The sequence below is a fragment of the Aphelocoma coerulescens genome, chromosome 8, assembly GCF_041296385.1.
Source record: "Aphelocoma coerulescens isolate FSJ_1873_10779 chromosome 8, UR_Acoe_1.0, whole genome shotgun sequence".
NCBI classification, from domain to species: Eukaryota; Metazoa; Chordata; class Aves; order Passeriformes; family Corvidae; genus Aphelocoma; species Aphelocoma coerulescens.
Window position 1 is genome coordinate 19420593 of NC_091022.1, and position 22057 is coordinate 19442649.

General features: G+C 36.6%; 1 long non-coding RNA gene across 1 annotated transcript; it reads left to right on the top strand.

The window, feature by feature from the left end:
- The first annotated feature begins 451 nt into the window (after nucleotides 1–451).
- On the top strand, nucleotides 452–20526 carry LOC138114011 (uncharacterized). Its single transcript, XR_011152442.1, has 4 exons — nucleotides 452–541; nucleotides 15334–15442; nucleotides 16014–16065; nucleotides 19079–20526. It is a non-coding gene; the product is annotated as an uncharacterized lncRNA (long non-coding RNA).
- Nucleotides 20527–22057: the final 1531 nt, after the last annotated feature.

A 22057-nucleotide genomic window follows, 5' to 3' on the forward strand; every position in this document is an offset into this window, starting at 1 on the left:
AAGCTCCAACATTCAAATATACTTTAGAGTAAGCAAATACACAGGAAATGTCACCCAAATACTAAAGGCGTAGAGCATCGCCAGACCATACAGACACTTTGTGTTCACATTATTTATTTTTGAATTGAAAGGATTTTTTGAAAGTGAACTATATTTTTTTCTTGTAAATACAAGTCCTCACAGTGCTAACAAACTTGCTTTATAGGTAAGAATTTGAAAGATGAACTTCCTCAACAAATGTTTGTTATATATCCTGCAAGGCTAAAAATCCTGTTTGGTGTTCATAGGTGAAATCCTTTCAGAAATGTGAGAAGTCAAGTGCTATGATTCTAATTTTAAACCTCATCACTCAAATATGCTTTTGCTTTACTCAGTTTTAGACAAAGTTTCTGGCTTAAGCTTCAGTGTGCTAAATTTCTTACGTGTTGATTTTGTTTTGCAGGCAAGTGTGAAAATTTGAATTAGTATTAGGAATTATTCAAAAGTTAACATTGAGGAGACACAACTGAAGTGCTGATCACCAGCTCCTGCTGGCTTTAAGGTAAAAATCTTGAATTTTCTGTCACATGCACACTGTACAGAAAGTTAATTACTGTATTATAGTCACCTTATTACACTGTAGTGATCAAGAATACTTGTGTAGCAGTTGTGAGTCTTGCACTTTTGTCACGAGAGATTGTGCAATTTGATTTACAGCATCTAAACCCACTGTAGTTGTGACATAATTTTTCTCTAGCAGAAACATATCACACTGCTATGATATTCCTTATATTCCACTGGTGTTCAAAATAGTCAAATAAGGTAAGTGATTTGTTATCACTGACATAAATGTTTATATCTCATGGTGACAAATGTCTGAGGAGTGCAGAGTGAGTGTATAATTTTAGCTGCTATCCCCAACCATGTCAGTGCTTTCCTTATCTCTTGAAGGCCCCTAATGAATGACTCCTGCAGGCTGGGGAGAACCCACACTCAAGCTGTTTACTTTGCTCTAGCTGGCCATTTCTAAGGCATTCCTTACCAAATGGGGCTGGCTGAAATCCCACATCTCTGTTTCTGGTTTAGACTTGATTCATTGGAAATGAAAATGTATTGAATTGGCTTTTAATCCACATGATATTATGGGATACATTTAAGAGAATGGCACTTCCCCTGCATCAAGGCAAGTGTTAACATGTGTTTCCTGCATTCTCTTTGATGCTGTGAGCAGAGACCCGGTGAATTCCTGCTCCTAGTAGGAGTCAGCTGAATATTTGGTAGAAGGTCCTTTAAAAAAAAGGGCAGTTGTTTATTCAGCCAGCCAATTAGCCATATGCTATTATTTTCTTTTAAGATTTCTGTCATTGTAGTTAATGTTCTAGGCAAAATGGAAAGATCTCTGATCATAATTGAATCATAATCTCAGTTCTGAATACTATCAGCAAATGAAGCACACTGCGTCAAATCAAATGTGCAACAGTGTGATAAGGATCATTAATCAAAACTCGTCAGTTCTTTAAAGCCACCAATTACAACACATTGTATTACAAAAATGTCATACTATGAATCTGGTTGATTCTGGGGAACAGACCACATTTGTTCATGCACCACAAGATTTGTATTATCTGTACATTTACCACTTTTCCTCCTATAGAGGAAAGCAATAGAGTGGGACAACATTTTACAACTCTACATTTTCAATAAGAAATAGTTTTGGCTACAACTAAATATTTAATAAAATCATGTTTATTTTCATACAGTGGCCCATTTAAAATATATAAAAAAGTATTTATTTAAAATATTTTTACTTACATTTGAAATTCTTTTTCAACATTTAATTTTGTTTAATAAAGGATTAACTATCATATTCTGAACACTTAAATAAACCACTATTCACACTGAAGCAATTTTTTGTTTTTCAGAATTTTCAGTGGTCTCTACATTGTCTAATTTTTTGTCATTATTCTACTATGATAATGAGATTGTCACTACTGGCAGGACTGAGGAACATGGGCATGGCCTGATAATGACACTGAGAGAATAGAGTCTTGGAGGTCTAATTCTTCTGATAAACTATTTTCCTCTATTTTTTAATGCATATACTTCAGAAGTGAAATTTTTAAGCAGAGCCACAGCCCCCTAAAATTGTATGTAATTTCTAAAATTTGCGTGTTCAGATGCTAAGAGAAAATGTTAATAATTAAATGAATGCATTTAATTAGTAACTAAATAAAAGTTAAAAAGGACTAAAGTTTCTTATGAAAATAAATGAGTTACTGTTTTTTATATGTGTCTTCTAATATTATCCTAAACTTATGGATATCTGTCATGCTCCCAACACGCAGGGAAAGCCTGTGTGCTGTACATTCCCCGACAACACTTTTGCTGTGTTTTTACAGGCAAACAAACCTGCCATGTTTTAGAAGGAATTAATAGCTGTGCTAGTTAAGTGTTTTCAAACAACAGCCCTCCACAGCAGTCTTTTATAAGGCTCTTTCACATTTTTTTTGGTCCTAATATTATATAAACCCCTGCCTCTTCCACTAAGTTACTCTTCAGTTTATGGATTCAAACAAATGGTTAAACATATTCCCCAGTCCAGACACACTCTATCAAGTCAGTAGAATTCCTCCAAAATCCCTGTGATGGAAAAAAATTCTCATTGTAATAGCTTCTTTTTTTGCCTGAAACACTTCATTATTCATGATGGTGTATGGACTGCATATAGAACTTGGCTTAGGCATGCTCTTTCCACACTTGAGTCTCTAGTGAGCTCTTAAAATGGCCTTAACACATTCATGAAGCTTTTCATTACAGTCTAGTCCAGTAACACGAATGATCAATCTCTATCATGATCAAATGACAAGGCATGTGGAGCCTGCCTCTGTTTAACCAGTTGGTGTCATGTGTAATGTTTTATCTGCTAGTTACATCTTGAATAAGTTTGTGTTGGGGCACACTACATTCCTCTTGGACATTTTTCAGAAGCTCTTTTACAGGGCTATGGAAATAGGAACAGATTCTGCCCCCCCCCCCCCCCCCCCCCCCCCGCCATGAAATTACTTTGAATTTTTTCCTATTGGATCTTTAGCACATGGAGATTAAATGTGTATCCATGCTGGGGATATTTACAAAGCTATCATTTGCCATAAGTTGATTGTTTAGGTCAGTCATGTCCATACCCTGCTTGTTGACATACACTTGACTATTTTTATTGACATTTATGGTCTGTATAATATTAATGGCTTACGATTACCTTCTAAGATTGTTACATGTAAGTGAGTTTGTCTTCTCAGAGTACGTCTTCTATGTCTGTGTTGGTTTTGCAGATTCCTGTACTTGCTGAGAAAGACAGGACTAATGACTCAGAATGATATATAACCTGATAAGCTGTCAGTGACAGATATACATTACATGTGCTAGCAGTAGTCCAGATGTCAGTGTTATAGGATACTATTCTCCCTTCAGCAGTCCTTAATTGAGATTCAGCTTTGTTTTCTAGAATTTATGAAAGTCTTAAAAATTACTGGAACAGAGTTATTTGAGACTGGAGGATGGATGTTTGATGTTTCATATTCCCTTCCAAACCCATTTTATTTATATAAGACTTCTGCAAAATAATGTAGGTGACTTCCAATTCTTCATCCTACAGACAATCACAGTGATTATTTTCCTTTTATTTCTTCAAATATACTCTGGAAAATTAGGAGAGACAGAATTAAATCAACACTCGTTCAAAACTGGCTTATTTAATAATTTGACTAATGTATGATCTCTCTTTTTAACTCCGTTTTTTCTTTTTCCTGCCTGTCCTTTTCATGGTAACAAGGGTGCTTAAAGTTAAGAAAGGTGTTCTGGTAGTGAGGACACAGGAGTTGAGATCCAGGAAGACTGGCTTTCCTATCCTGTACTTCCACAGGCCTTGAGGATAAAATAGTTCATTTGGTGCTTCCATCTCTGTACCCAAAAAACCAGACAATCTCTCAAGAATCATATGGTGCACAAGCAGCCAATAACCACTAGCTGACTTTCATATCCAGTGATGAAATTTATGATACAAATGGAAAATATTATCTGCCTTTACAAATTGTGGCCAAATAAAAAGTATCATTTGCTAACAAGAGGGCTTTGTCTGAGTTAAAAGAACTCAATAGTAATCTTATAATGTGATTTCTATGTTCCAATGCTGAACATGTGTAGCTGGTTCTACCATTTCCTATGAAGTGATTCTCTTTTCTGACAGTAAAAGTAACAAGAGGCTTTGCAGTCATGAAAGAAGTGAATTGGTTGTGATTTATACGAGATTTCATTGCTTTTCACCGTAAAAATCTGTCATAATGAGGAGATTCCAAGATAATACATCCATATACCCACTCTTCAGTACAGTAGTACTTTACTCTGTACTCAGAAAAAGTTTATGTAGTTTATTTGCATTTATTTACTTTTTCTGCATTTTTCTTACTTGCTTCTGGTCATGTTTAGTTGTAGTTATCTTTGAAAACTGGGATGCCTTTAGGTACCTAAATTAGGTTTTAGTTATAATACAAAAGTTTGAAAATTATTTAGTTATCATGATAGTGTGTTGTAAGTCTTAATGTGGAGAAGCCAGCTTTGAATTACATAAATGTATAATTTCTTATGGCAGTAAAACATCAAAGTATACTATATCTGCTATAACATTTGTTAATGTAGGATTTAAGTTGACACCTGCTTTCTGTTGGCAAAGGAATTCACTCAGACTTGGGTAGAAAGGTGACTGTTGATCCTCGGCACACAAAACCAGCTGATTATTTGAGACTTGTTCCCTTCTGCTTTTCATAGAAATGAAACCCACAAAGGAGTTTAGAGCTGCCCTGGAGGAACCACAGTGACAGGCATCCTACAGGCAAACACCAGCATTTCTTCCTCAGCTGACATTCCTCTGGAAAGACAGAGATCATTTGATGTTTTGGATCACTAAACTAATACTAAGAAGCTTCCAGAAACAGTATTTTCTCATCTGTTTTTTTTCCTCCCAGGACACAGTTGGTGTTATTTTTCTCTTGTGGTTTTTTTTTTTTCTTTTTTTTTTCTTTGTTTCCTTTTTTTTTTTTGTTTGTTTGTTTTAAACAGTGTAATGCAAACCTGGTTATGCCAAAAATAAGGTGACATACAACCTGTGTGTGCCACTAATAAGCTATTTAGAATTTAAAAAATTAAAATTCTGGCATTATTCAACTACAAAAGAGATTCTAAAAGATTCAAAACAAGTAACTTCTTGCAACACCCAGTGGTGATGCATTTGAGACACTGACAAGTTGGCAGTTGAGGGGTAATAGCTTCTTCAGAGCAGCAGAAGCTGCAAAGACACCATGCTCAAGCAGGCTGGCAACAGAAGTCACATGTTCTGCACCTTGGTAGGGCCCTTTTTTACTTTAAGTGAAGGCACTGAAAGAAGGTTAGCCTAAATACAGTGATGTTTTACTTCTAATGTACATTTGTATCTTTTACTAGGAATTTTCATACACTGCTGTGCATGAGGCAGACATGCTAGGAGATACAATTCTATAATTTTTTTCTTATCTAAAGCCCACCTGGAATAAATAAATGACTACATTTGGATTTTTTTAGTCTAAGCTGATGCCAACAGAAATTTAAACTCACAGTGTGTTCACTGATTCATCTTGAAAACTTTTCATGAGTTAATGCCTGATAATCTTCCTTGGTGTATCTGATAGAATTGTGCTGGAAGAGAATGAATTCTGACAAGTTTGGGGTAAAAGGAGAACCCAATTCACCTTTCCTCCACTCTGCCTGTCATCATGATATGTGATTGTCTTTGCTGCAAAAGAAGAAACAGTCTTTTCTTTGCCACCTTTGCCATGAGGTGCATCAGAGAGGAAGCATTTTGAAATGCAGTCCTAGTTCCTGAGATGTAGAGCTGATGGCCTTTAATTTGGATAGAAGGACAGTATAGAAAGGGGGGTAAGATGCAAGTTTATATCAAACTCCCCATAGATCTTGGAAGTTTCATGTTGAACAATAAAGAGGAGCACTGGGACTAGATGTAAAAAAAAAAATGCTTAAGGGGATAGACCTACCTCAGTGTGATTCATTGATTCAGACACAGCTATATATGTCAGGTAACGATGAAATGTTGAGACAGCTGAGATTGTTCACTTAGTGAAGTCAATCCCTTAGTAAGTATTAGTGGTATTGAAATGAAGTGTTAAAGAATTAGTTAGCTGACTGTGAAAAAAAAATGAATAGGTCTTTCAAATTACCTAATGGAAAGCTAAAGGCATTAGCTCCCAACCAGGGAGTATTAAAGGCCTTGTGCTGCATTCATTGACACAAATGCAATGACTATGAATCAAGCTCTACTACAGAAGATAAACAGCTTTCTCATAAATACGTTTGGAAGGAATCCACTATCATGCATTTCAGGCTTCCCTAAAGCAGAAACAGTTCATGTGTGCTTAGACTGCTGATCTCATTGCTACTTTTATTAATCACTGCACTATAGTAATTAAAGATCATCAGTAGTGTGTGTAGAATTTTAAGAGTAAAATGAGTTTAGTGTCCTTAAAAAGCTTAGACCTTAATGGAATATTACATTTCTCTGACAAATTGTACCAATTAGAATTCTGTTATGATCATACTTCTGAAGGATTTTCTCATTAGAAAGTGGGGGAGCTCTACCTAGAGTCCTAAACTTGCAGAGATTTACATCACACAGAAAAACTTCCTTCTTCTCCCTCTCTTTCTGGGAAAGAGGTTGTCAGCTCTGGGCTGAAAGGCAAGTGTTGCTCTTGAGTCACAGAACAGGTAAATTAGAGTATTTTATTGATGAATGGCTTCAGTGCTTTCAATTGATAAAATTAGGAACTTGGGTCTGCCAGCTGACAACAGAGGAAGAATAAAATACTGTCTGGAGTCATGGAAACTAATAAATCCTCCCATGACAATATTTAACAGGTTGGTAGAGGGGATAAAATTACCTTTCATAAAAATGCTGTGCAGATGGCGAAGCTATGGGAATTAAGACTGGATCAAAATTCTCTAAAAACATCAAATCATGGAAATTGTAGCGGGGATTGATTAAGTTGGTGTGGAAATTGCTTCTGCCTTATAATCCTCCAAGGACTTGTTCAAATATTTTGGTTAGTTGATAAATCATCCAGTGATTTTCAACATGTGCTGTGTTTTGATACTTGACTTAAACCCACAAATTTTACAAGTTAGCTCTTTGTAACGTACATGGCCTGGTTTTGTAGGTATTATGTATGCAGTGTGTAAAGGGAACTCAGCAACTGGGTGATTTCTTAGATTTTACCCTTTTCAGTAATTAGACTGTTATTCTGACTCCTGTGTGGGTGTTGGGTCTACTTGAGAGAGAGGCCTTGATCTTTAGCAGTAGTCCTTTCTCAAGTCACGTAGGAGATGGCATGCAGCACCTTTCTAGTTTCTGTACCAAGAGAGTGAGGGACATGGACAAAGGGTTTGGCTTCTCCACAGATCTTTGCCACCAAACAATAAGTCCTCAACAAACCTCGATACTAAATTATATTATTTTCATGTAGTCAGCTTAACTGTAATTACATGTGTAGAATCCTGGTTAAATAAGATTCCCAGATTATTAGCACACTGTGAGACTGTGACATTCCATGTGACAGTGGTGCAAAAGAAAATAGTTTAAGGAAATAAGGGATTTTGTGTCAGAATTGTATCAGACTTTGGTGATACTGTGATGAGTGCCCTAAAATTTTATCTGCTACTTCCTCAGTGGCAGCTTCACACCTTATACTTATTCAGTTTTGTGTTGAGTTGCAAAAAAATGGGAATAGCTGAGAGAACTTGATGTCTGACTTTACAAGACAAATTAGATACAACTGTAGACCAAATCTACGTCCTTCTGATTCTGTACTCTTATTCTTTTCTTTCTTCAATACTTCTCTGAACATACTTCAAAAACAATGTTGTGCCTTTTTAAGAAACCAAATGTATATTGACATTTGATTTGAGATAGAGTCAGTTTGAAATATGAACAATTTGTAACTGTTAAGATGCTTGAAGGCTTTTTCATTACATTCCTCTAAAATTTGGGCCACATAAAGGTCAGCAGAGAAAAGTAATAGTTGAAAAACAAAAAAGAAAAATTTTGTTTCAAGCAAAGTGAATGAAAATGAATAATTTTCTGTGAGATATAGATTTAGAGAGGGACTGATTAAAAAAAGTGGTTTTTAAAAAAAATTGCCTTTTCTACCGAAGTGTTATATATTACTAGCATGAAATATTTGTACAAAGCAAAGTTTTCATGATTTATGGTGTTTATTTTTTGCATAGCTCAGCTCAACAATGAAAGGAATCTATGCAGTTGCTCTTGGGCTTAAAGTCAGCTGTTATTTAGTATCAACAGTCTATCAACTAATAAAACCTACAGTGTTTGATTTACAAACATCTCCCTCCAGGAGAAAGATTTTGTTTGTTAAAAAGGACCTTTTCCACTGCTGTTAAAAGAATCACAGAAATATTTGCTGTTTGGTTTAGGTTTATACATCTGGCCTCAGTTTCCTATCAAATATTTGCACTTTTGAGCTAAAAATTGCTGGTTTCTGTCAGCAGTGCACATATCAACAAAGGAAAACAAGAACAGTAGTGGGAGTGGAAGACTTTGATCTTTCACATTTTTCTCTCCAACTGCTGATGGTGATGTTTGACCCCCATGTGTTAAAAAGGTCAAAGAATCCACTGCTAAGTTCATGCCAGGTGTCCTCAGATTGACTACAGATTTGTTTTATGGAGCACTGAAAACGGAGAGACAAAAGATGTTTGATCTGAGGTAGCACAAGAGGGGGAGAGTGAGGAAAAAATGCTTGTGTGGGCAGTGTGCTTAAACCAGCAGAAAAGAACTAAAGGAATATAGTAATAGCAGCAGTGATGGCCAGTGATAGAGTCCCTGTCAACTAGGAAATCAGTGTTGTGAATATTTAACAAATATGGTTGATAATGATATTGCAGTTTGTTTACAAGCTAAGCTGATTATAAGAAAAGAAGAGAAAAAAAATGAAGTAATGCACATTCTGGGTCAGGAATTTCCCGGAGGCTTGAGACATGCCATACATTAATTTTTTGTTAGTCTGGAAAAAAAATGTCCTTCATGTAAACACTTTTTTTTCTGCTATGGGAGCAGAATGATTTCTACAATGCATTGTTTCCAAACATTAATTGAGTCATGTCAACGAAGTGAGGTAACAGTATTTCAGTAACAGTAAGTACCTAAATCTTACATTATAGGATTAGTGTGTTTTCTGTATAAAATGGTAATTTCAGACAATGTTGACAGTACACCAAATTTTTTATTTTGCTTTTCAAAGTATAGTTGTTTGTGCAAAGCATTTTAGACCTGCTGAATTAATGATTTTGGACACTCCCTAAGTTATTTAGTACTTTCATCTTGTTCCTGCATACTTAGAGCTCATGTGACTTTGCTATAATATGTGAAACCACTGAAACTAAGCTTGAGTACCTTTAAATTATCACAACTCTCCATTGTTCTAGACTCCTTTTTATAAAATACAGATATCACTGGCATAAATATTTAATAAAGTTATTCATAAAAATATGTAATAAACATGAATGGCTTTGATAAGCAGATATTTTTTATTTATATACTTCACAGTGTTTTTGAAGATTTGTTGGGGTAGGTGCTTTTCCCAGGGCAGCAGGTTGCCTTCAGTGTGTGCAACAGTAAGTACATGGATAATTCTGTTGAAGTGTGGGAACTTTAGCAGGACTGAAGTCAAAGTGAAAAAACATACCTTGATGGAGAATACCCAAAGGCAAGGCAGACAAAAAAATAAAGGGGAAAAAAATGTTGTTATACTCATTTTAGTCATAGCAAGTAGATACACAGAGGTTAAACCACTTGCCTCAGGCCATAATGAAAGACTGTGAAATAGTAAGGAACATAACCTGATTTCTTTTATCAATCCAGTCTTAAGCATGGGATATCCTTCCTTTTGGAGAAAATTGTCTTATGTAATTTTTGACTATGTCAGAGTAGGATATTTCCCTGCTGTAAAGACTTGTGAGTTACATCCTGTTCTGGTAGGAATTCACAGCAACTCAGTGGTACTCAGAAATTGTGGAAAGGTTGATGGTAGTATGTAACTAAAATAATTTTGCTAGCTTAATTACTGAGAAGTAATGACTCAGTTATCAAGAAACTGTAGGTGTGTAGAAGTATGTGTATATGTCTGCATAGAACAGGGATGCAGCTTTCTGGTTTTACTTGTATGTTTTTTCATATTTCTTTAGATTTATTTATTTGAAGGGCTTAAATGTAAATCTGGCTTGTGTAATGTGGTTGTGTAAGAATGCAAATCATATTCCTCACTGTCTTATTTACATGTTTGTGTACATAACTCTTGTTGATAAGACCTAAATTTATCTAATGCTTACTACAAAGAAGAAAAGGCGAAATACCCCAAACTCAGAAATCCCTTCAAATGTGAGACAAATGGGAAAAAAAAGAAGAGAAAGAGGAATTTTTCTGCTTGTTGTTAAAATAACATACTGAGTTCTATCCATTTTGGGGCTTAGTTTTCATGTGCCAACTCTTTTCCTGCTTGTTCCCTGTGAAATGTATGGTTGCTCTTAGGTTCAGTCTGTGTCACTACTGTGATAGTTTTTGTTCACTCCATGTTGGTGATTTCAAGGCTAAAGTGGCTTTCTCATGGTCATGAATTTCTATTTATATAATTAGTTGTGCACTTCCTTTCTTTCTGGAGCAATCAGATAAATAGCCTCTTCTGGTGTGCCAGGCAGTTTATTACATCATTCAAATTCTGTTTGTGTACTTAAATTTATGGATGTTTTGTTAGTAATGTACAGAGAAAGAAAATGGAAGATAGTGATGTGTCCTGAAAAGTAATGTTAAATTGTCACAAAAGTCTTTAAAATTTTTAATTCCTTAATATGGTTCAAAATTGTTTCTCTTTTTAAAAATCTGTACTCAGCACTGTGCTTGTGACACAATATGTATATGTTTTCTGCCTTCTTAATTTTAAAAACTAAAGATCAAATCAGCTTCATTGAAAGTTACTCACCAATCTAGTTTTTTAAAACCAAGGACATGATTTGACACTACTGTACTTTAATTACACTTAGAATTAGGCTTATCATTGAAGAATCTGGCTTAAAATAGAAAGAAAAAAAATCTCCATCTGTACTTAACTTGACATTTGGTCAATAGACACATTCCATGGATTTTCCTTTAAAGAAAACAAATTCAGTGTGTTAGAAAAATCTTCTCCTTCCATATAGGTGAGAGGCCTTTGAAGTCAATGACATGGTGTGTAGTTTCTGCTCAGCTATTAAAAACTTCTGCTAAGTATTCTCAGTCGTGTGAGCAAAGGAATTTTTGCCACTTGTCAAACCTCCAACATAAAGTTTGTTCCCCAGCTGGCTCAAGCTGGAATATTTAACTGTGCCTTTTGTCTCGAAATAAACATAACCTAGTTGTATTTGTGAGACTGAACAATTCCCATTGAATCTATTAATGAAGTGGTCTTTGGCAATTTCCCCAGGCTTTTGACAGTCAAAGGTTGTTTAGATAAAGGGAGTATTGGTGAGAAAAAAATCAATATGAATTTAATATGAAATTATGAATTAAGCCTGTTAAACTTGCATGTCATGTTAACTTTTCACTTTTAAGTGTTTCAGATATTTTGTCTTTTCCCCACTAAAATCCAATAGTCTATCTTAATAGCATTATCAAACCTCATGCAGGGTTTTTTTCTTCCTTTAAATTCTTTCAATTGTCTCCCTGATACTAACACTGATAGAGATTTTAGGGCACAGGAAACCCTAAAACATTTCACTGTGTCTCTGAGAAAAAAAGTACTTGAGAAATTATTGAGATTGATTTCATCTGTCTGTAAATACTTGAATAAGGATCTTCTTTCTTGTTTTTCCCCTTAATTTTTTTTTGCCCAAATGGTATTTGTTTAGAGTACAGTTTCCTACATTGTACCCCACACTAAGTAGGATGTTTTTTGACTCCTGCTGAGCAAATAAAGCCAAAAAACTTTGTCTCAGCTGAGGGTTTTGTTCAGGTCATATTTTAGATAATTTCTAGAAATATCCTTACTTGGTTAGAATTGAAGCTTTGACTGTAGGAACTGGGGTCTTCTTGTTCCTATTGTGCCTTTTCCTTAACCTGGAATGAAAATACTTCAGTTGACTTTAGTGGAAGTGAGATTTAATTAGATCAGACCATGCTAAATGTGCAGACGCATTCAGAATGGAGAATGTTTTTCTGTAATTGCTCTATACTCGGCAGTTATAAATATGTTCATAAAGCAGCTTAGACTGATGGGAGCTGATGAGATTCTGAGCGATGTAATTATATACTTTTGCCATCTAGTACAACCAAAAAATGTTTATCTGTTTTTTTTTTTTCTTGTCTATATTAATAAGCTGTAGAAGTAAATAAAAATCCCTGCAGCAGTGGAAAGCATAATCATCCTGATTGTTTATTCCAAAAATCCCATTCACTTAAAGGGCTGGCAGTCTTGTCTTGAGTAGCAGCACTGAGCAGATGCTTTTGTTGTAATAGCCAGAGAGGAATTTGGGCTGTAAAGATTGCATTTTTAATAGTAATGCAGCAGTTTTGGCATAACAAACTTTGTAGTTCTGTCCATGCATGTGAATTCCTGGGCAGCTCGTGGTGCAATCCTTACAGGTACTATTTCACAGTGATCTAGGTGATATCTGAATATAATAGCTCTTCTGAGCCTTATGTGCAACCATATGCCCCTGCCCCCCTTTTAGAATCACTGGTGTAATTGCTGTGACTGGTCCTATCAAGCATAACGCATACTGATATTAATCATCATTCTTTTGCCTGTCTCCCTCTGGGGTTCCTCCTCTGCATCTCAGCCTGCTTACTCCTTAATTGTATCTGGGGGCCCCAGATTTTCCCTGCATTTCTCAGTTTTTGTCATTAGACCATTACTGCTCTGCAGACGGACTCAGCCTGCATTACCTTTGTTGGCTTTTTGCCAGACAGCTACTGTTGTTTAGATAGTGTTCAGGTAACCCATACTGTACACTGCACTGCCAGAGCTTGCTCTAAAAGCAATTTTACAAACTCGCTCAAGATCTCTGGGAAGCTAAAGGCAAAAGATAAAAAAGTAAACCATCATCTATAAGTAATTATAAGTGTCTTTTAAATTCACTTAAAATATGGTAACAGATAGAAATAATATAAACCCAGAAGAAATTCCCTAAATGATACCCAGCTGTACTATGATGCAGCATTCAGAATAAAATTACTACCTATAGATTTGTAATATAACTCCATCCATGAGACTGCTCACTAAGATATGATGGGCAAGATGGGCAAAAAAGGGAAAAAGTACAACTTCAGGAAACATTTCCTCCCTAAACTTTATGTATAAGCCAAAAATTTTTCACATTCTGGCTGCTTTCTGTCTTTCCTTTCTTACAGTCCCCAGGGAAAAAGAGCTGTTTTCCTCACGACAGGCTATAAACAGTCTGTGAAAAAAGAGTTTGCCCAGGCAGCCCTGTTGATGTGCCCACCGGGATAGGGAGCAGTCCCCTGCTTGATAGAGAGGGTGGCTGGAAGCACTCACCACAATTTTCTACCATAGCAGGCTACTACTTTCCTAAAGAATGACGAAAATAGACTTCCCTGCATTCCAGCATCTATGGATTATGTCAGATAATAGAAATGGGCTTATGCATGGATTCTGTATTGACCAGTTGCCAAATTGTTACTGATGCACTTGATTTCCTCACGTTAACTTAATTTAACGAACAACTGTAACATAAGGAAGCTTTCATGAAGTCAAACTAACAACCAACTGGTTTGCAAGTATATAAATTGTACCTCAGGTAAACTTTGCAGAGCCAGTCACCAGGAGGCCACTGACTGACTGCAAGCAGCTTCCAAGGCAACAAAGGTTTTTAGCAGATAGGAAGAAAATTCCGCTTGTGTAATTCACACCTGCACACAACCTGCCTTTTAAGGAGTGTGCTGGGATTTTGCACATGACAGTGTCCTTTTGCCAGTTACTTCTGCTTGAGCTTTGAATTGCCACCTTCCACAATGACTCTGCCATCAGTTCTGCTCTGTGTCTTCCAGAACACCGCTTGCCTGCTGCTGCCAGGTGGGGCTTCTCTGCAGATTATTAAGCCCCCAAGGAGCATTGTTGGAAAAGAAAAAATAATAAATAGAGATGATTTTAAAACTATACAACTTCCTATTTTTAAAAAGATAAATGGGAAGAGTTTTTATTGTAATCTGTTCAAGCCAGAATTTATTCCTGGGTGTTTATCTTATGAAAGAGTCAATCCCCACATATTCAGATGCAGCTTCCTGAAGCTCAGCTCCTCAATTCATGTGTGACTCAAAGTGAACTGACTTTTAGTTCAGTATTGAGCACCTGTAGCTCTCACTGTCTTCACTGGGAGCCGTTTGTACTCATCATTTGGGATAATTGGGCCCTTGGAGATTCTGGCAACAGTACTTACAGGCATGACCAGGAGGCATCCCTGCCTGTGGCACAGTCGTGGCAGCCTGTGATTTCAAGAGTTCTTGCTGAGTCCAACAAACTCTAACAGTGAATCAAGGGACAAAAATTCTAACCCTAAATTTTGGTGGGTTTTTTTCTCTCTCTTTTTTTTTTTTTTTTTTTTTTTTTTTTTTTTTTTTTTTTTTTTTTTTTTACATTTCATGTTTCAGACAGGCACACATTTTCGTGTAGCTCTTTTCTCAAGGCCTCCTCCTGCTCTGCAGAAACTGGTCCTATAGATGAGCTTCCAAACTTTCTCTGCCGAAGGAAGGAAAATCTGCAGTCCTGCAGGTTTACAGCAGTTTCAGACTGCTTCTTTCTATCACAACTAAACCACGTTGCCTGATAATCCAACTCTTCTCTCACTTAATTCAGAATTTTTAGGCATTTAACCAACAAAAGCCCTCAGCTGATCTGTGCATATTTTGCCTTCTCTGTGGTTCACTTGTAATTTGCAGATACTATTCATTGCATTTTGTGGATGCTTCTCACTGAATTTGGGAAATTAAGCAGGTTTTTGAATGTCTTTTGAATGGTTGGCAGTAAACCTTGGTATAAAATTTTAGAAAAAATATTAAATCATCAGTAACTAATGGTAATTGTCACACCTTGTAGAGATTTTAAGTCTTTTTAGTAACATGGTGTTGTCAGTTCTCAGCTGTCAAAGTATTTAGTAGAAGATTTAGCAGTATGACTTTAAATTATTTTAATATTAGTGAAACAAGATTACCACTCATGGAGGGAGTAACAGAGAATTTTATTTCCCATGCAGAAGGCTGTGAAAAATTTCCTGCTATATTTAAGAGATGGACAAAAGGCTGCAAGCAGAGAGAGAAGAGGACATTTAACGTCACAGCTAAACAGCCATCAAAAGACAAAAGGTACAGGGATCCTCCTGTGTGCCAAAAATCAGAAAATATATCTGATTTGAAAATTGCCATCCTGAGTACTTGGGATTAGACCTCACTTCAAATACCTATTAAATACGATTGTGTACAACAGGGTCATCAAGCTTAACTTTTGTCAGGAGATGGTTAAGAATGAGAATTCTCACTGTGTATTTTCCTATTTTGTGTCACCATGACAGAGGATTTTGAGGACTGAGCTGCATTGCTCTTTTTTTTTTTTTGTCTCTTGTATGGAGGTCTCAGACTTAAAATCATGAAACTGCCTGTGAATTTATTTCATGTGGTTTTAGGGAGGCCAAGGGGCAATATTTTTTTGGATAAGAGGAGAAAACTCTTGGTGTATTACAAGAGCTGATCAATGGGATCCCCTCATAGAATAAGACTGCAGTCAGAGGCTGTAGCTGTGGGATCTCCTCCAGCCTTGTGAACCATTGTAGCTACACTGGGCTCTACTCTGGTCCGTGGAGAAACCAACAGTATCAGACTCTCTGGACAAAACTTCATAAGGAGGTCAAAGTGTCTTACCCCTCATCTTTCCTTACAGGGAGTTGGATTTTTATTCCTGTGCATTTTGGAAAAGGTATATTTTCAGACAGGTAGGTGTGGTAGTTTGCTATTGCACAGGATCAATTGCTAGAAGGGGGGTGTTGACTTTTGCAGCATCCAGAGCACTGGCTGACATGGAAGGATCACTATCAGATGTTTGGATGATGAAGTTTTGACAATTGTTTTTATATCTACTCTTTCCTAAAGCAGGGGAGGGAAATTCTTTCTTCTTTGCCAAGGTCTGCATAAACCAGCAGTCACTTGTGGCAGATTGCATATTGATCCATGCTTTAACATTAGCGGTTCCTGATTCTCCAGGATGAGAGAAGGGCTGTCTGCATATTTCCATCCCTTCCTCTTCTGCTCCAGTCAGCATGTCAGCTTAGCACCACAGGATCTTTTCTGCTTCTCAACAAAATCTATGGGCTTTAAGTGGCAGGATGGAAGTGGCAAGACAAGAAAGCTGGCACAGGGAGCTTGAATATCACAGCTGCTTCCTGGAAGGTGCCACGGGGCAGACTCTGCCTCTCATGCCAGCTGCTGTGGGAAGGGCTCAAGGGGCTTAGACCCAGATCAGGCACCTGCACTTGAGTCCTGCTGCCAGCCAGTACTTCCAGAGCAATTCACAGTGCTGGGAGCCTTATGGAGTCACAGGGTCACTCTTCCAGGGTTACAGACCAATACATACAGAACGAATACACAATAATAAGCAGTGACTTATAGTCACTACAAGACTTTGTGTTCAGGTTCTGGTTGATTAATTAGGGTTTTTAATAGGGAAAAGATGGCAGCTCCATCTAAGCCATAGATAATGGCAGCAGGCTGACAGTTGACTGAAGGCAGGGTGAGAACAGTAGAAATGGAAGTGGTGCTAGGTTGGTGATAGGCCTTACTTTCATAAAAGGAGCAAAAAGCAATCTCATAGCTAGGAGAATTTAGTGAGGCTGTACAGGATTCTTCACAGTGCTAAGCTGAGGCAGGAAGCATAGAGACTGAATAGCAAATAGTTTGAATAAAAATGAGCTACAGCTGTTGAGTGGGGAGACAGTGTCTGCTCCCCATGAAATTCCAGGTAAGAAGTAAAACTATGAAAATTAACTTTGGAAAATGTGAGACACATAAAAATAATTGGAAAATGTGACTACGCTAAAATTTTTATGTCATCTTGGTAGCCAGAAAACAAAGTAGATAAATTATTTAAAAGCTAGTTATGTTATAAATAGTTTTGGGGGGGGGATTTTGGTTTAAAATTACTCTGTCCCTGTAATTTCAACATTTTATTTAGTATTGAGAGACAACTAAATGAAAGAGAAAAGAAGGTGAAAGACTGTGATATGTGATGTTGAAGTCTAGAACTTCAGTTAAGCTGGGGAACAGTTATATTAAACAAAATTAATGTTTTGAAGAGACTAGGGCAAGAAGGGTAATTTCTGGTCTCTAGGAGACAGTGTAAAGAATGAAAGAAAAAATCATAAGCCATATAAAAAGATATCTTTACTGTTTTTTAATAAAAGCTTTAAGTTAGAAACTGAAACAGGAAAAGAAAAATGCAGAAATACATCAGACCCAAGGAGCTGAAACAACTGGTGAAGATCAATGTATCTGCAAGTAAATATTTTCTAGTAACTTCTGTCACTAAAGCTGTGGCACAGCTGAAAACAAGATTTCCATGCATCAAAAATATAGAACAAACTCCATGACATTGAAACCAGAACTGGACTTTAAAAATTATAAAGTATTCTGTCTAACAGCATGATAGGATCTAAAAAGTGTTTCCATGAGATTTTTTTTTTTTTAAGATAAAAATGTCCTAAAGGTTGAAAGGAATGAAAATGTTTGGAATAGCTTATTGGTGTTCATCCAGTTGTTGCTTTCCTGACTAAATGTTGCATAAATATAGATGTAAAATATAAAGTGTAGAAACTTTTCTATTAAAATTTTACATCAGTAAATCCTTAATGAAATAAAGGTTAGAAGTTTGACATGATTTTAAGAAATTTGTGTGGCTTCTCTGATGCACAAAATATATATGTAAGCTGTGGGATGTTATAAGGACTTTGCATCTAAATACTTTTATCTGACTCAAGATAGGTATGTAAAAGAAATTTTAAGTTTTTAGATAAAAAGCTCCCTATCTAGGCATTACTTTAAATAGTGCTCTGATTGAAATGATGATGATGGTTAGAAAAATAAATTTGACTGATTTCCAGAATTTTTCCGAGATGCAATGCCCTTTTAAGGGGATAATTTGACAGGGAGAAAAAAGATTTATAATGCAGAGCTACTTTCATCTGAAGTTATGAAGAAACTACCTAGGCCCCATTATTACTACAATAAGTAAGATAACTTCTGAAAAATCCAGCTACTTGTGAGTAGGAGCTAATCCATGACCTGCACTTTACAGATCTGGGTGCATGGCATATTTTTTCAGTTTAGCAGCCAAAGCAAAAAATGGTAAAAACCCCCAAAAAACCAGAAATAGATTATTGGGGTGATGAACTTTTCTACTGATATTTCATTAACACCTCAGCGTGACATAAGAGGCATAGACTTACTCTATCTTTGCCATCCCCTGGGAGCAGAAGAGGGGATGGAATTTCCCTTGTCATAGAGAAGGAGGCTAAGCCTGGGTAAGGGGTGAGAAGAATGATGCAGAACTCTGGATTTCCCAGATAAAATCTGGTCAAAACCATTGTCTTCAACATAACTGAAATCTCAGTTTTAGTTAAACAATTTTTAGTTAAAGAATTTGGGGGTGTGAGGGGAGACACAGTTACCATCTCCACACAATCAGGACCCATGGCTGCCCATCCTTCCTTAGAAAAGACAGCTACAAAGATGAAACCAGCCGCAGTTTAGAAGTGCTTTTCTAGAACTCCAAGCTGGTTTTAGGCATATGGTGGCCAGCTGTTGTCAGGCTCATGCTGACATGCCAGAATTTGTAATTTTGTGCCCAGTGCAAATTTGTCACATACTACTTTTAGAACAAATTTAGGGGGGATAGAATAGAAATGGGAAGGAGCAACTATTCTTAAGACCTGCTGTTTATCATATTTTTGCCAGGATGAACATTCTCAGAGTTGACATAATCCTGAGCATTTGATTTCAAGTTATTCATTTTTCATGCTCTCCAATACAATTGTGGAAGTACAGTGATCACCCTACAGATGCATCTGCACCAGTCAGCAAGAGAAAACTTCTGAATCAATACCTCTGCTCTCTCAGTGATATGGCTCATGCAAGCATGATATTTGCAAGGAAGAAATTGTATCTCACAGACAGCATTCCTAAGAAATACTGTCCCACCTTCCTTAGAGGTGGGACAAAAGGGTTTATGGGTGACAAGGTTAGTATATTCCATTCTTTGTAGATGATATATGTTAGGGAACTATTTCACTTCACTTTTCATATATACAGAATCAGCAAAGAATGGCTACCTGACAGAAGTGAAAGGCTGGAAAGAAAATGCAGGCACCATCTATTTGATCTCATCCTCCTGCTCTACAGCAAGGATCTCTTGGGAGATGGTTGTCATACTACTTCTTAAAAACCTGCCAGCTGCAAGGGTGTCAGAGCTTTCATACATAGGCTGTTCCAGTGCTTAATTGTCCAGGGCTTGACCACTGACAACTGCTTCCTAATATATTAAGCCCCCACTGCTGTCACTGAGTATTCATAATTCCTCAAGGAACCATGGAGAAAATCTGTCTTTATACTTCTCATTGCAATACTTCATGTAATTGAAGAATTTACAGTCTACTCTTCAATTTTTGCACTCTAAATGGAAGAATTCAGCTTTTTCCCACCTTTCTGCAAAGCTTAACAATTTACAAACCTCTCAGCATTTTTGTTGTTCAACTTTAAGTTCTCACTAATTCCTCTAGCTCCTTCCTAATGAGGCGCTTCAGCCATGACATCGTCAGAGGAAAACAGAATTACTGCTTGTGCTTATGGGTGACCTCCCAGACAATGTTCCTTTTCTTGAAGCACCTGCATATTATTAATTTGACTTATTTTATTGCTATGTTGTTACTCTCAAACCTTTCTTCAGTGCTGCTTCCAGCACAATAATTCCTCAGTTTATGTTTGTATATTTGCTGTTTTTGCTTTCTAAATGAATAAATGTGCTTTATATTTTTTCAATGATTTTAATATAGAAACACCAAGGCTTACTAGAATTATGTATTGCCCATGGAAGGTTGCCATAAAGTATCACCTGATTCTTAGGATTAAAGATTATTAATGTTTATTTACCAATACCTTGTTATTTTATTTATTGTTTGTCACTATGCTCTGCTTTGTATATGCTTATGCTTGCTCATGCATACTTTATAAATATAGAAATTAGATCTCATTAGCTTGGTAATTAGGCCAATGATAAACAGCTGTTTGTTTACTGTGCAGGGCAAGATTTCTACAGAATTTCCTTACCTTTCATGCACAGTTGTTGTTCGGAATCTCTGTTGCAATAAAAAAGTTTATGGAACTGTAATATCTGCTCTTAACTGTTATTGCCAGCTCAGTATGATATCAGACAGACAGAAATAAAAGAGAATTGGAGCATCCTTTAGACATCCAAGAAGCCATGTTATGATGTGTATTAGTAAACCACTTAGATGTTCCTGCCTTAGACTAGAGTTCTATAGGCTGTACAAACATGCAGAAAGAACTTCCAAAAGACAGCAATGGAATACAGACAGAGGGATGCACAGCAATATTATATGTCATTTCTGCAAATTGATTAGATTGAATGTTTATAACATGTAGAAACCTCTTACAATGGAGGTTTTCAGATCACCTACTTGCCCTTAGATTTCAATCCCCCTTTGTCTTGGCTGCTTGCTTCCCCCATATCCAGCATTTCCACGACAAGGAGTTCCCTGTGGATTAGTGATGAATCAAACCCTATGAGAGAAGAACTATTCTTAAGAATTAATATTAATCTTTTGGAGGGTACATGATAGCAGGGGTTTTTTCTAAGATCAGAATAATGCTTGTACCCCAGTGCTGCAACACCTGTAGAAATGAAGGCATCAATCCAGTGTGGATAACCACAGTGCTCTGAAAAAGCTCCCAGCGGGTGGAACTATTTCTGCATTCCTGAGTTCATTGATTAGAGTCGGGCACAGGTTCCTGCAAAAAAAAAAAAAACTAAAAAAACCACATAAAAATCCCCTAGAAACTTGCTCTTATTCTCAACTCTCTGAAACAGCATGTGTTGGTTGAATTAACCACCCCTTCATCCTGTAGTATTTGCTGATTATCAAACTGGGAGGTAACCACTAGATATGTAGGCAAATTCACGTGGGGGGAAAAAAAAGAGATTACAGAGACATCCTTCCCTTTCTGGACTTCCTGGAGAGTTCCAGATAGTAGAGCAGGGAAATGTAGGAAATCCTTGCAGAGAAGGTTACATAAAATAAATTACCTTCTCATTTAAGGCAATATAGAGAAAGGATCAACCTGTTCCTAGACAACCCCTTGTTTCAGTTTCTTTATCCAGCAATAATCTGCTTAGCTAGTTGAGTCTTCAGGTTCTTAACAGCATAAACCAAAAGCTCACTTAGGTAGAGAGGCCTTTAATCATGTGTTCTCTGTATGCTTTTTCATTATGAAAAATGTCAGTGTTATAAAGGAAGTAAACATTGCCCATAAGATTATTATTTGCTAAAAAGTTTATCAGAATCAGGCAATTAGCTATCTCATTAGTCAGATTGCCAAAATGTAATTGGTATTCTGTGTTTTGTGCTGTGATTTTCTTTTTTTTTTTTCATTGATTTCTCTGGCCTTTCAGTTTATTTTTAGACATAGAAAATGTGTCATTCTGACTGCTTTTTTCATTTCTGAGAAAACAGAATGTCCCACAGTGGGAGAGTTTTCAGGTATTCATCAGCTATTCTTGAAAAAACATATGATCACACCATGGCTGCTCTGAATCTCAGTAGATGAAAGTGGGGAAATAAATTGCAGAATGCTTTAGGATGTGAGGAGTTGAGAAGAGTACATATATTTGAGTCTATTTTTTATAAATAGTAGCTGTCT